Below are 13,755 nucleotides of genomic sequence, written 5' to 3' on the forward strand. Positions count from 1 at the left end.
TGAAACACACCTTACAGAATTTAAAAGAATGGAAATCATACAAAATATGCTCACAGACCATCATGCAATCAAATCAGAAGCCAATAACAGACAGCTTAAAAATCTCAAAATATCTGGAGATTAAATAACATTTTTTTGTAATACCTGGGCTATCTTCTTCATAGAAGTCTCAGGAGAAATTTTAAAATATTCTGAACTAAATGAAAATAACAGAGGGGCAAGATGGCAGGAGAGTAGGGTCCCCAAGTCACCTGTCCCCACCTGATAACCTTCAAATCATCCTGAAAATCTACGAATTCGGCCTGAGATGTAAAGAGAAAACAGCTGGAATGCTGCAGTGAGAAGAGTTCGCGCTTCTATCAAGGTAGGAAGACGGGGAAAAAGAAATAAAGAAACAAAGGCCTCCAAGGGGGAGGGGCCCCTGCGAGGAGCCGGGCTGAGGCCGGGGCGAGTGTCCCCAGGACAGGAGAGCCCCGACCCGGAGAAGCAGGAGCTGCACCGACCTTCCGGGGGGAAAGGGGCTCGCAGGGAGGTGGAGCAGGACCCAGGAGGGCGAGGATGCCCTCGGGCTCCCTGGGACACTAACAGACACCTGCTCGCCCAGGAGAGTGCGCCGAGCTCCCTAAAGGCGGTTCCGGCAGAGGAAGAGGCTCCGCGGAGGGGGCTGCGGGGCGGGAGCGCGAATCCAACAGCGCAGGCCCCGGAGCACAGGGCGCGGGGACACAGCCCAGGATCCGGCCTCCCCCCGAGACAGGCAGAGGCTGGGAGGGCCCAGGACAGTGAGGACGCTCCTGCCCCAGCTGAGCAGATCAGCGGCCCCGCCCCGGAGCCTCCAGGCCCTGCAGACGGAGACCTCCGTGGTGACTGCGGGGGCTGACTCCAGGGCTCCAGAGCTGGCCCCACCACTGGGGTTGTTCCTCCTGGGGCCTCACAGGGTAAACAACCCCCACTGAGCCCTGCACCAGGCAGGGGGCACAGCAGCTCCCCCAACTGCTAACACCTGAAAATCAGCACAACAGGCCCCTCCCCCAGAAGACCAGCTAGACGGACAAGTTCCAGGGGAAGTCAAGGGACTTAGAGTATACAGAATCAGAAGATACTCCCCCGTGCTTTTTTTTTTTTCTTTTTGATTTCTGATTGCTTCCCCCACCCTTTTTTTCACCTTTCTTTCTTTTTCTTTCTCTTTTTCTTCTCTTTTTTCCTTTTTTTCTTCCTTTTTTCTTTTTTCTTTTTCTCTTTTCTTTCCTTCTCTCTCTCTCTTTTTCTCCTTTTCCCAATACAACTTGTTTTTGGCCACTCTGCACTGAGCAAAATGACTAGAAGGAAAACCTCACCCCAAAAGAAGGAATCAGAAACAGTCCTCTCTCCCACAGAGTTACAAAATCTGGATTACAATTCAATGTCAGAAAGCCAATTCAGAAGCACTATTATACAGCTACTGGTGGCTCTAGAAAAAAGCATAAAGGACTGAAGAGACTTCATGACTGCAGAATTTAGATCCAATCAGGCAGAAATTAAAAATCAATTGAATGAGATGCAATCCAAACTAGAAGTCCTAATGATGAGGGTTAATGAGGTGGAAGAACGAGTGAGTGACATAGAAGACAAGTTGATGGCAGAGAGGGAAACTGAGGAAAAAAGACACAGACAATTAAAAGACCATGAAGACAGATTAAGGGAAATAAACGACAGCCTAAGGAAGAAAAACCTACGTTTAATTGGGATTCCCAAGGGCGCCGAAAAGGACAGAGGGCCAGAATATGTATTTGAACAAATCCTAGCTGAAAACTTTCCTAATCTGGGAAGGGAAACAGGCATTCAGATCCAGGAAATAGAGAGATCCTCCCCTAAAATCAATAAAAACCGTTCAACACCTCGACATTTAATAGTGAAGCTTGCAAATTCCAAAGATAAAGAGAAGATCCTTAAAGCAGCAAGAGACAAGAAATCCCTGACTTTTATGGGGAGGAATATTAGGGTAACAGCAGACCTCTCCACAGAGACCTGGCAGGCCAGAAAGGGCTGGCAGGATATATTCAGGGTCCTAAATGAGAAGAACATGCAACCAAGAATTCTTTATCCAGCAAGGCTCTCATTCAAAATGGAAGGAGAGATAAAGAGCTTCCAAGACAGGCAGGAACTGAAAGAATATGTGACCTCCAAACCAGCTCTGCAAGAAATTTTAAGGGGGACTCTTAAAATTCCCCTTTAAGAAGAAGTTCAGTGGAACAATCCACAAAAACAAGGACTGAATAGATATCATGATGACACTAAACTCATATCTGTCAATAGTAACTCTGAATGTGAACAGGCTTAATGACCCCATCAAAAGGCGCAGGGTTTCAGACTGGATAAAAAAGGAGGACCCATCTATTTGCTGTCTACAGAAGACTCATTTTAGACAGAAGGACACCTACAACCTGAAAATAAAAGGCTGGAGAACCATTTACCATTCAAATGGTCCTCAAAAGAAAGCAGGGGTAGCCATAAACTAAAATTTACCCCGAAGACTGTAGTGAGAGATGAAGAGGGACACTATCTCATACTTAAAGGATCTATCCAACAAGATGACTTAACAATCCTAAATATATATGCCCCGAACGTGGGAGCTGCCAAATATTTAAATCAATTAATAACCAAAGTGAAGAAATACTTAGATAATAATACACTTATACTTGGTGACTTCAATGTAGCTCTTTCTACCCTCAATAGGTCTTCTAAGCACAACATCTCCAAGGAAACGAGAGCTTTAAATGATACACTGGACCAGATGGATTTCACAGATATCTACAGAACTTTACATCCAAACTCAACTGAATACACATTCTTCTCAAGTGCACATGGAACTTTCTCCAGAATAGACCACATACTGGGTCACAAATTGGGTCTGAACCGATACCAAAAGATTGGGATCGTCCCCTGCATATTCTCAGACCATAATGCCTTGAAATTAGAACTAAATCACAACAAGAAGTTTGGAAGGACCTCAAACACGTGGAGGTTAAGGACCATCCTGCTAAAAGATGAAAGGGTCAACCAAGAAATTAAGGAAGAATTAAAAAGATTCATGGAAACTAATGAGAATGAAGATACAACCGTTGAAAATCTTTGGGATGCAGCAAAAGCAGTCCTAAGGGGGAAATACATCGCAATACAAGCATCCATTCAAAAACTGGAAAGAACTCAAATACAAAAACTAACCTTACACATAAAGGAGCTAGAGAAAAAACAGCAGATGGACCCACGCCCAACAGAAGAAGAGAGTTAATTAAAATTCGAGCAGAACTCAACGAAATCGAGACCAGAAGAACTGTGGAACAGATCAACAGAACCAGGAGTTGGTTCTTTGAAAGAATTGAGAAGATAGTTAAACAATTAGCCAGCCTTATTAAAAAGAAGAGCGAGAAGACTCAAATTAATAAAATCATGAATGAGAAAGGAGAGATCACTACCAACACTAAGGAAATACAAACGATTTTAAAAACATATTATGAACAGCTATTTGCCAATAAATTAGGCAATCTAGAAGAAATGGACGCATTCCTGGAAAGCCACAAACTACCAAAACTGGAACAGGAAGAAATAGAAAACCTAAACAGGCCAATAACCAGGGAGGAAATTGAAGCAGTCATCAAAAACCTCCCAAGACACAAGAGTCCAGGGCCAGATGGCTTCCCAGGGGAATTCTATCAAATGTTTAAAGAAGAAACCATACCTATTCTACTAAAGCTGTTTGGAAAGATAGAAAGAGATGGAGTACTTCCAAATTCGTTCTATGAGGCCAGCATCACCTTAATTCCAAAACCAGACAAAGACTCCACCAAAAAGGAGAATTACAGACCAATATCCCTGATGAACATGGATGTAAAAATTCTCAACAAGATACTAGCCAATAAGATCCAACAGTACATTAGGAAATTATTCACCATGACCAAGTGGGATTTATCCCCGGGACACAAGGCTGGTTCAACACTCGTAAAACAATCAATGTGATTCATCATATCAGCAAGAGAAAAACCAAGAACCATATGATCTTCTCATTAGATGCAGAGAAAGCATTTGACAAAATACAGCATCCATTCCTGATCAAAACTCTTCAGAGTGTAGGGATAGAGGGAACTTTCCTCGACATCTTAAAAGCCATCTACGAAAAGCTCAGCAAATATCATTCTCAATGGGGAAGCACTGGGAGCCTTTCCCCTAAGATCAGGAACAAGACAGGGATGTCCACTCTCACCACTGCTATTCAACATAGTACTGGTAGTCCTAGCCTCAGCAATCAGACAACAAAAAGACATTAAAGGCATTCAAATTGGCAAAGAAGAAGTCAAACTCGCCCTCTTCGCCGATGACATGATACTATACATAGAAAACCCAAAAGCCTCCACCCCAAGATTGCTAGAACTCATACAGCAATTTGGTAGCGTGGCAGGATACAAAATCAATGCCCAGAAATCAATGGCATTTCTATACACTAACAATGAGACTGAAGAAAGAGAAATTAAGGAGTCAATCCCATTTACAATTGCACCCAAAAGCATAAGATACCTAGGAATAAACCTCACCAAAGAGGTAAAGGATCTATACCCTCAAAACTATAGAACACTTCTGAAAGAAATTGAGGAAGACACAAAGAGATGGAAAAATATTCCATGCTCATGGATTGGCAGAATTAATATTGTGAAAATGTCAATGTTACCCAGGGCAATTTACACGTTTAATGCAATCCCTATTAAAATACCATGGACTTTCTTCAGAGAGTTAGAACAAATTATTTTAAGATTTGTGTGGAATCAGAAAAGACCCCGAATAGCCAGGGGAATTTTAAAAAAGAAAACCATATCTGGGGGCATCACAATGCCAGATTTCAGGTTGTACTACAAAGCTGTGGTCATCAAGACAGTGTGGTACTGGCACAAAAACAGACACATAGATCAATGGAATAGAATAGAGAACCCAGAAGTGGACCCTGAACTTTATGGTCAACTAATATTCAATAGAGGAGGAAAGACTATCCATTGGAAGAAAGACAGTCTCTTCAATAAATGGTGCTGGGAAAATTGGACATCCACATGCAGAAGAATGAAACTAGACCACTCTCTTTCACCATACACAAAGATAAACTCAAAATGGATGAAAGATCTAAATGTGAGACAAGATTCCATCAAAATCCTAGAGGAGAACACAGGCAACACCCTCTTTGAACTTGGCCACAGCAACTTCTTGCAAGATACATCCATGAAGGCAAGGGAAACAGAAGCAAAAATGAATTATTGGGACTTCATCAAGATAAAAAGCTTCTGCACAACAGAAGAAACAGTCAACAAAACTAAAAGACAACCTACAGAATGGGAGAAGATATTTGCAAATGACATATCAGATAAAGGGCTAGTATCCAGGATCTATAAAGAACTTATTAAACCCAACAGCAAAGAAATAAACAATCCAATCATGAAATGAGCAAAAGACATGAACAGAAATCTCACAGAGGAAGACATAGCCGTGGCCAACAAGCACATGAGAGAATGCTCCACATCACTGGCCATCAGGGAAATACAAATCAAAACCACAACGAGAGACCACCTCACACCAGTGAGAATGGGGAAAATTAACAAGGCAGGAAACCACAACTGTTGGAGAAGATGTGGAGAAAGGGGAACCCTCCTGCACTGTTGGTGGGAATGTGAACTGGTGCAGCCCCTCTGGAAAACTGTGTGGAGGTTCCTCAAAGAGTTAAAAATAGACCTGCCCTATGACCCGGCAATTGCACTGTTGGGGATTTACCCCAAAGATACAGATGCAATGAAATGCCGGGACACCTGCACCCCGATGTTTCTAGCAGCAATGTCCACAATAGCCAAACTGTGGAAGGAGCCTCGGTGTCCATCAAAAGATGAATGGATAAAGAAGATGTGGTTTATGTATACAATGGACTATTACTCAGCCATCAGAAATGACAAATACCCACCATTTGCTTCAACATGGATGGAACTGGAGGGTATTATGCTGAGTGAAGTAAGTCAATCGGAGAAGGACAGTGTATGTTCTCATTCATTTGGGGAATATAAATAATAGTGAAAGGGAATATAAGGGAAGGGAGAAGAAATGTGTGGGAAATATCAGAAAGGGAGACAGAACATAAAGACTCCTAACTCTGGGAAACGAACTAGGGGTGGTGGAAGGGGAGGAGGGCGGGGGGTGGGGGTGAGTGGGTGACGGGCACTGAGGGGGACACTTGATGGGATGAGCACTGGGTGTTATTCTGTATGTTGGTAAATTGAACACCTATAAAAAATTAATTTATTAAAAAAAAAGAAAATAACAACTTATCAAACCAGGTGGGATATAATGAAAGCATGGCCTAGAAGGAAATTTATAGCATTGAATGCATGTATTAAAGAAGAAGAAAAATCTAAAATCAATAAGCTAAGCTTCCACCTAAGGAAGCTAAAGAATGAAGAGCAATATAAACCTAAAGCAAGGAAAAGAAAATTAAAAAAATAAAATTTGGAGTAGATATTGATGACATTAGAAATAGGATATTCATAGGAAAAGTCAATGAAATCAAAAAGTTCCTTCTTCAAAAAGATCAAAACTCATAAAATGTTATCCAGGCCAACAAGATGAAAAAGAGAAGACACAACTTATTAACATCAGTGATGGAAGAGGAGTCATCACTCTTGATTTCATGGACACAAAAGGATAGTAAAGATTATGAATAACTCTATGACCACAAATTTGATAATTAGATGAAATGGACCAATTCCTTGAAAGAAAACAGCAGCCAAAACTCACATGAGGGAAAGCATGCCATCTGAATCTAAATCCATTAAATCAGTTGAATCAAAAATTTAAAACATCCCAAAAAAAAAGCACCAGGCCCACATGGTCACACTGGCGAATTCTACCAAATATATCACCAATACCATTCCTCTCCAACTTCTTCCAGGAAATAGAAGCACAAGGACAATTTCCTATGTCGTTTCATGAGGCTACCGTTGCACTAATGCTAAAACCAGATAAAGGTGTTACGAGAATGGAAACCCACAGACCAACATTCATTATGAACAAAGAGGCGAAAATCCTCATCAAAACATTCTTTTACACCAGACCTAAAGATAAACTCAAAATGGATGAAATGTCTAAATGTGAGACAAGAATCCATCAAAATCCTAGAGGAGAACACAGGGGAAACCCTCCTGCACTGTTGGTGGGAGTGTGAACTGGTGCAGCCACTCTGGAAAACTGTGTGGGGGTTCCTCAAAGAGTTAAAAATAGATCTGCTCTGACCCAGCAACTGCACTGCTGGGGATTTACCCCAAAGATACAGATGCAGTGAAACGCCGGGACACCTGCACCCCGATGTCTCTAGCAGCAACGTCCACAATAGCCAAACTGTAGAAGGAGCCTCAGTGTCCATCGACAGATGAATGGATACAGAAGCTGTGGTCTATGTATACAATGGAATGTTACTCAGCCATCAGAAAGGACAAATACCCACCATCTGCTTCAATGTAGATGGAACTGGAGGGTATTATGCTGAGTGAAGTAAGTCAATCGGAGAAGGACAAACATTATATGGTCTCATTCATTTGGGAATATAAAAAATAGTGAAAGGGAATAAAGGGGAAAAGAGAGAAAATGAGTGGGAAATATCAGTAAGGGAGACAGAACATGGAAGACTCCTAACTCTGGGAAAGGAACAAGGGGTAGTCAAAGGGGAGGTGGGCAGGGGGTGAGGGTGACTGGGTGACGGGCACTGAGGGGGGCACTTGATGGGATGAGCACTGGGTGATATGCTAGATATTGGCAAATTGAACTCTAATAAAAGTATATATATATAATTTAAAAAACAGTAGCAAATTGAATCCAACAATGTGCAAAAATAAATATATGCCTGCATCAAGTAGGGCTGATTCCAAATATACATTCAATTAATGTACATCATCACATCAACAGGTTAAAGGAGAAAGATCACGTGGTTATACCATAGGTACGGAAAATGCTTTTGACAAAATCCGACACATCGTTGATGATGGAACCTCTCAGCACACTAAGACTAGAAGAGAATTTTCTCAACTTGATAAAGAACGTCGACAAAAAACTTACATCTGGTCCCGTATATCATGTTGAAAACCTAGGTGTTCACCCCTAAGATCAGGAACCGGGTGAGTTTGCTCCCTCTCACCCCTCTTATTAACATTGTACTGGAAGTATTAACTAAGCAAGATAAGAAAGAAACCAATCTGAGAAGGCCGCATGCTGCATAATTCCCACTATAGGATATTCTGTGAAAGGCAAAACTATACAGACAATCAATTAAAAAAAAAGAAATCAGTGGTCACCAGGGGTTAGGAATAGGTGAAGCTCAGGGGATTTTTAGGGCAGGCGAAGTGATCGGAATTCTGTAACAGTGGACACAGGACATTGTACATTGGTTGAACCCCATGGGATGACAATATAGAGTGAACCTTTGTGCCAACCGTGGACTTTGGATAACAGTAATGTATTGATAATGGTTCACCAGGTGTGACAAATGTATCCCCCTAATGCAAGATAACAAAAACAGGAAGAATGGAGGAGAAGTCTGTAGAAACTCTCTGTACTATCTGCTCAATTTTTCTGGAAGGCTAAAACTGTTCCAAAAAATAAAGTCTGTTAAATTTTTTTAAACAAAGAAAACATATGGGGTGCCTGTGTGGCTCAGCGGTTGAGCATCTTGCCTTCAGCTCAGGGTGTGAGCCCCGGGGTCCTGGGATCGGGCCCTGCATCAGGCTCCCCGCAAGGAGCCTGCTTCTCCCTCTGCCTGTGTCTCAGCCTCTCTCTGTGTGTCTCTCACAAATAAATAAATAAAATCCTAAAAAATAAAAAATAAAAAAGACGGTGTCATTTCTGCAAAGACAATGCATACGTGTATCGTAATTCCAGTCCAACCTCAACAGCGTGCTTCGTGGAACCTGAGAAGCTCGCCCTAGAACTCATCTGGACAAGCAAGCTCAGAACTGGCTAAGAAAACACGGAAGTACAGAACAGGGGAATGGGATGCGTCGCCCCAAAGGGCAGAGAGCAGTCACGGGGGCAGATACTAGCACAGGAACAGAAGAATGAGCCTGTGAAGCAGGACTCACAGAAACAGACCCAAAAAGCTGATACTCACAGAGTGACATGATGATCAGTAGGTGGGGGGCCCCCTCCCACCCCCATACCTGGGAGTAAGGAAAGAGCTGAACCCCCCCAACCCCTCAGCCCTCCAGCCCCCCAGGGACCAGGGCTCAGCTCCAAAGCTCAGTCTCTGAGTGGGGAGTGCGAGGAACTGCTCCTGAGCGCCCCTGCTTCCAGCCAGAGATCTGCAAACCTCCAGAGGGAGACCGCAGGACCTTAGGCTTGAAACTATTTCTACCGTTTTCCAGCTCCGATGCCCAACATCCATCCAATCGATATGAGCCAAGCACACAGCAAGGCAAAGCGCGAACCGGTAGGGAACAAATGAATTATTCTGCAAATGTCGCTGCGATGAGTGTTCATGTACAGAAAATAAAATTTGAACCCTGATGTAGCCCTGCAGCGCACGAGGCTGGAGGCCTGGCTAAAATATTTTGCAGCAGCAATACGCCGTTTCTGCAAGTTCGAATTACGTATTCGCAGCCAATCCAGCCGATGAGTGCGGCTGGGATGTGTGTGTGAGCACGACCCTCAGGACGCCGGCTTATGGTGGGGACTCGCAGGGGCCCGCGGGGATGGTGGCGGGTTGCACTGCGGTGTTCGGGGCCTGAGAGCTGCCTCGGTGTCAACGTCCTCGTAAAGGCCCCCGGGATCTCCAGTCACGTTACATCAAAACTCCACCATAAATACTTTATGTGGTCAAAGAAAAGCTCCTTTAAGAAGCCACATTCCAGAGTCTAGTATCGTCTCCTGGGTGGCATTTGCTCACAACACCAACCCCCCGGGCTGCGTTGTGCATAGACCGCAGAATAGTGACCAGAAACCCCAGGCTTGCGGTCTCCGCTCCGTGAGCCCCTGACCAACATGCAGTGAGCGCTTGGCAACACCCGGCAGGGCCTGCACCCAGCACGGCCCCACCTCACCCGACACACTCAGCCCCACTTCTAGTGGATTAAAAAAAAAAAAAAAACAAAAAAGATCTACGTGGTAGAAAGAAAGTTCTGAAAATTCGTAAAGAAAATATGGGAGCACGGGAGATTTCTTAACACTCACACGCAGGTGCGCACACACCCCCACACACAAACCCACGAACTAGGAAGGCAGGGAATTGTGTTCATCAGAGAGACAGCACACAGGGAAGCCGGCGCCCGGAGGGGAGGTGATTCCAGCCAACATACCGGAGCAGGCGTCAGTACTTGGAACATATAAAGGCACCACGGGCATGCCACCGAAAAGAAAACGGGAATTTGAGTTCTGCGGGGAAGCAGAACCAATCAGGAGATAGATACTCAGTGTTTGTTTTAAGGAATCAGCTCACACAGTTACGGGGGCTGGCTGGTCTGACATCCCCTGGCCACGCCAGTGGGCTGGAAACAGAGGCAGGAGTTTGTCGTTGTGATCGTAGGGCAGTTTCTTCTTTTCTGGGAAATCTCAGCAACAGCTTTACGAGTCCTTCAACTGATTGGGTGTGGCCCACCCACACCTTTACTTAACGTCTGCCTACTGTAGGCATCAACCACATCTATGGGATACCATCACAGCAACCCCCAGGCCGGGGTTTGATTAAGTACCTGGTTCCCATAGCCTCATCAGGCCGATACCTGAAAAGTAGCCGTCACATCCCTAAAGGTGACGGGATGCGCACAGAGGCTACCGGCAGGGAAGCGCACGTACCCAGCACAACATCCCAGCAGCATGGCAGACGGCCCGTCCGACCACACCGTGGGTTGTTGAGGGTGTGGAGGGACCAGATGGCGGCTGCAAAGAACAGGGGTCGAGGCCTGGGACAGCTCCTGAGCGACCCGATGCTGCGCTTTCCCTCTTCAGCCCCAGAGCGGGGTGGCCAGGGATGGCATGCTGGCCCTGGCGTGTCTCGGCCCTGGCACAGCGCAGGGCAGCTGTGTCCACAGCAGCCAACCCCCACCCCCGAGAGCAGGAATGGAGGGACAAGCCCCCATCGGTGCTACGCAGCCAGTCAAGATCAATGGGCTCCTGGGTAGATTTTGAAAAAAATAAAAATAAAACACGGAGATTCCACTCATAGGGAATTTCAAGCACACAAACAATACTGGATATTGTTTATGCACAAATAGAGTAAAAGAATAAGAATAACGTCCACCAAACCCAGTGTGGGGGCTGCTTCCTCAGAAAGAGGGAGAGAAAGGGGCTTTGAGCGAAAATGTGATTTTTAATCTTTCAAAAACAAAGTATCTGCAGCCAATGTCTCAAAATGCCAATATGCTTCAAATCTCGCTGGTGAATATATAGATGCGGAGCGCATTTTCTCCTACTCCTCTAGATTAGGGCTTGGCCAGCTTTTCCTGTAAATGCCTAAACTAATGGCCGTGGCTGTGTTCCGATAAAACTTTATTTACAAAATCACCAGCCAGACAGATTTGCCAACCCCTAGTCCAGATGATTCAAATTCTTCAATCTTTTTTTCCACTCCCGTCAGCCTGTCCTTTGCTCTGAGGCAAACTGCAATGACAAAGGGACCGAGGGGGAGGAGGCCACCACCCCACCCCAGACACCACACAGAGTGGACACGCAGACGGAGCGGGGCCGCCGACCCAGCCGCTCACGCACGAGCCCTTGCCACCCGTGGCCAGACCCTCCCCGTCCGGCATCCTCCGTCCTAATTGGTTGGGCTCAGATCTGCAAGGGTGTTCAGGGTTCTTCACTTTTTTCTCCTGCAAGGTCCTCAAAGCAGAAGCTGCAGAGTCAGCTCCAGATCTTGGAAACAGAATCACCAATTTCTGGGCAACAAGCGGCCGCTGTTTCATCCCGAGGCTGCAGACCCCGCATGCTCCGTGCTCCTCATGAGAGGGACTCCCGTGGGGTCCACCGGCCTCCAGACCCCGCTCACCCAGCATTCGATGGCCCCAGGCCGACCCCAGGTGCCCCCCAGCAAAGCCACGGGCTCCCTGGAGCAGAAGCGGGCCCAGCTGCAGGACACATGGTGGGGACACAGTGGGCGTTCGCCGCACCCGTGGGTCAGCCATGCTCGTGGAGGCTGACGTGTCACAGGCCAAGGATCCCCTCGGTTCCCTGGAAACTCTGAGTTACAGGTGACCATGGTATCCTGAGCTCCAGCCCGTGGGCTGCAGCCTGGATGGCAGTCACCCTCTGTGTTTCACATGGACCCCGGCCCTGGGGCCACCAAGGGGCTGGGAACCCGGCTGCAGGTGATGCAGGGACAGGAGCTCAGAAACAACCCACCTTAGTGCCATTTTACTCAAAGCAGCCTCACCGCTGTGCAGCCAGGGGATGAGGGGACGGTGGGACGGGCAGCTCGCAGGCCCAAGGGTTCCTGTGGGGTCGGCGCTGACTCGATGACAGAGCCTCACGGATGCAGGATGACAAGCAGTCAAGGGTGCGGGCTCCGAGCACAGAGAATCTTAACACGGGCGAGATTTATCGGCCTGTCACGCACCAGATGTACTTACAATAAAACCTGACATCATGAGTTTCTGGAACAAATATTTCCTTATTTCATGCCCTGGCTTTGGACCCCGTCCAGCTCCAAGTGGCCCCATGTGCGTGGGCAAACAGCAACCCGGAGCCTGGTATGTGGGGAGCAGGCAGCAGGCGGTCCCCTCAGGTCTGGATCTTGAGCACACGCCACCCACCCCTGGTTCCCGGGGCAGTCACACCTCCGACGTGCTAGTTCCTGAGGAGCCCATGCAGCACAGGGACAGGTGATGAACGTTCCTCAAGCCTCGGGGCTCTCCATGAACTGGCAGGGGACCCTCCCTGAGTGCCTGGAGGGGTGTCATGTGGTTTCGGTGACTAAGTGAGCAAATGCCAGGAGGGCTACCCTCGGGACATCGCGCCACAGGGACACGCACGGGGAATGGTGCACGAAGCCCCCGGGCCAGCCCGCGGTCACGTCTGCCCTGAGGACCCGCTGGACCCCGGGAAGAGTCTCACCCTCACCGTCCACGGGAAGGAGGTGAAGAGCAGGAGGGAGGACGTGTCTTTCCGAGCACGCGCAGTGTCTGTGGAACCAAGCTCGGGACTTCGACACATCTCTCCTTCTGATCCCAGCCACGGCTCCCAGGACCATCCACAGCGTCCCGTAGACGACAGGATCCCGATGAACCGACACCACTGGTCCCCGTCAAGAGCACAGCCTACTTATTTCCAGTAGGACGCTGTGCCATAGACGTCCAGGTCAAATATGGCCCAATAGTTTGGTTTTTCGAAAAAAAAAAAAAAACAGAGGTACAGAGTTTGGAGGAATCTTGTTGGGGTTTAGAAACTGCTTTGAGTTTTTTTTGTTTTTTTGTTTTTTTTTTTTTTTTTTTTGGAGATTTTGTTAAAACCCTTTGTCAAAGCCTGTTTGCAGGGGGAGGGCGGCTCATGGGGCTACAGCTGGCCTACAGTGTGAAGTGGAGCGGTGGCCATGCCTGAGCAAGCTGTACCTGAAGGTGCTCTGCTCTGCAGGATGCTTCACCAGGGAAAGGCGCTCCAGAGGTGCAGGCAGTGTCGGCAGGCCTGAGGGCAGGGTGTACCGTGACGTGGGCTCTCAAGGGTAGGGATGCCCGTGGATCCACTGAGAGCGCGTGAGCCTCTCGGGGCCAGGGCGCAATG

Source organism: Canis aureus, chromosome 11 (genome assembly GCF_053574225.1).
Source record: "Canis aureus isolate CA01 chromosome 11, VMU_Caureus_v.1.0, whole genome shotgun sequence".
Taxonomy (NCBI): Eukaryota; Metazoa; Chordata; class Mammalia; order Carnivora; family Canidae; genus Canis; species Canis aureus.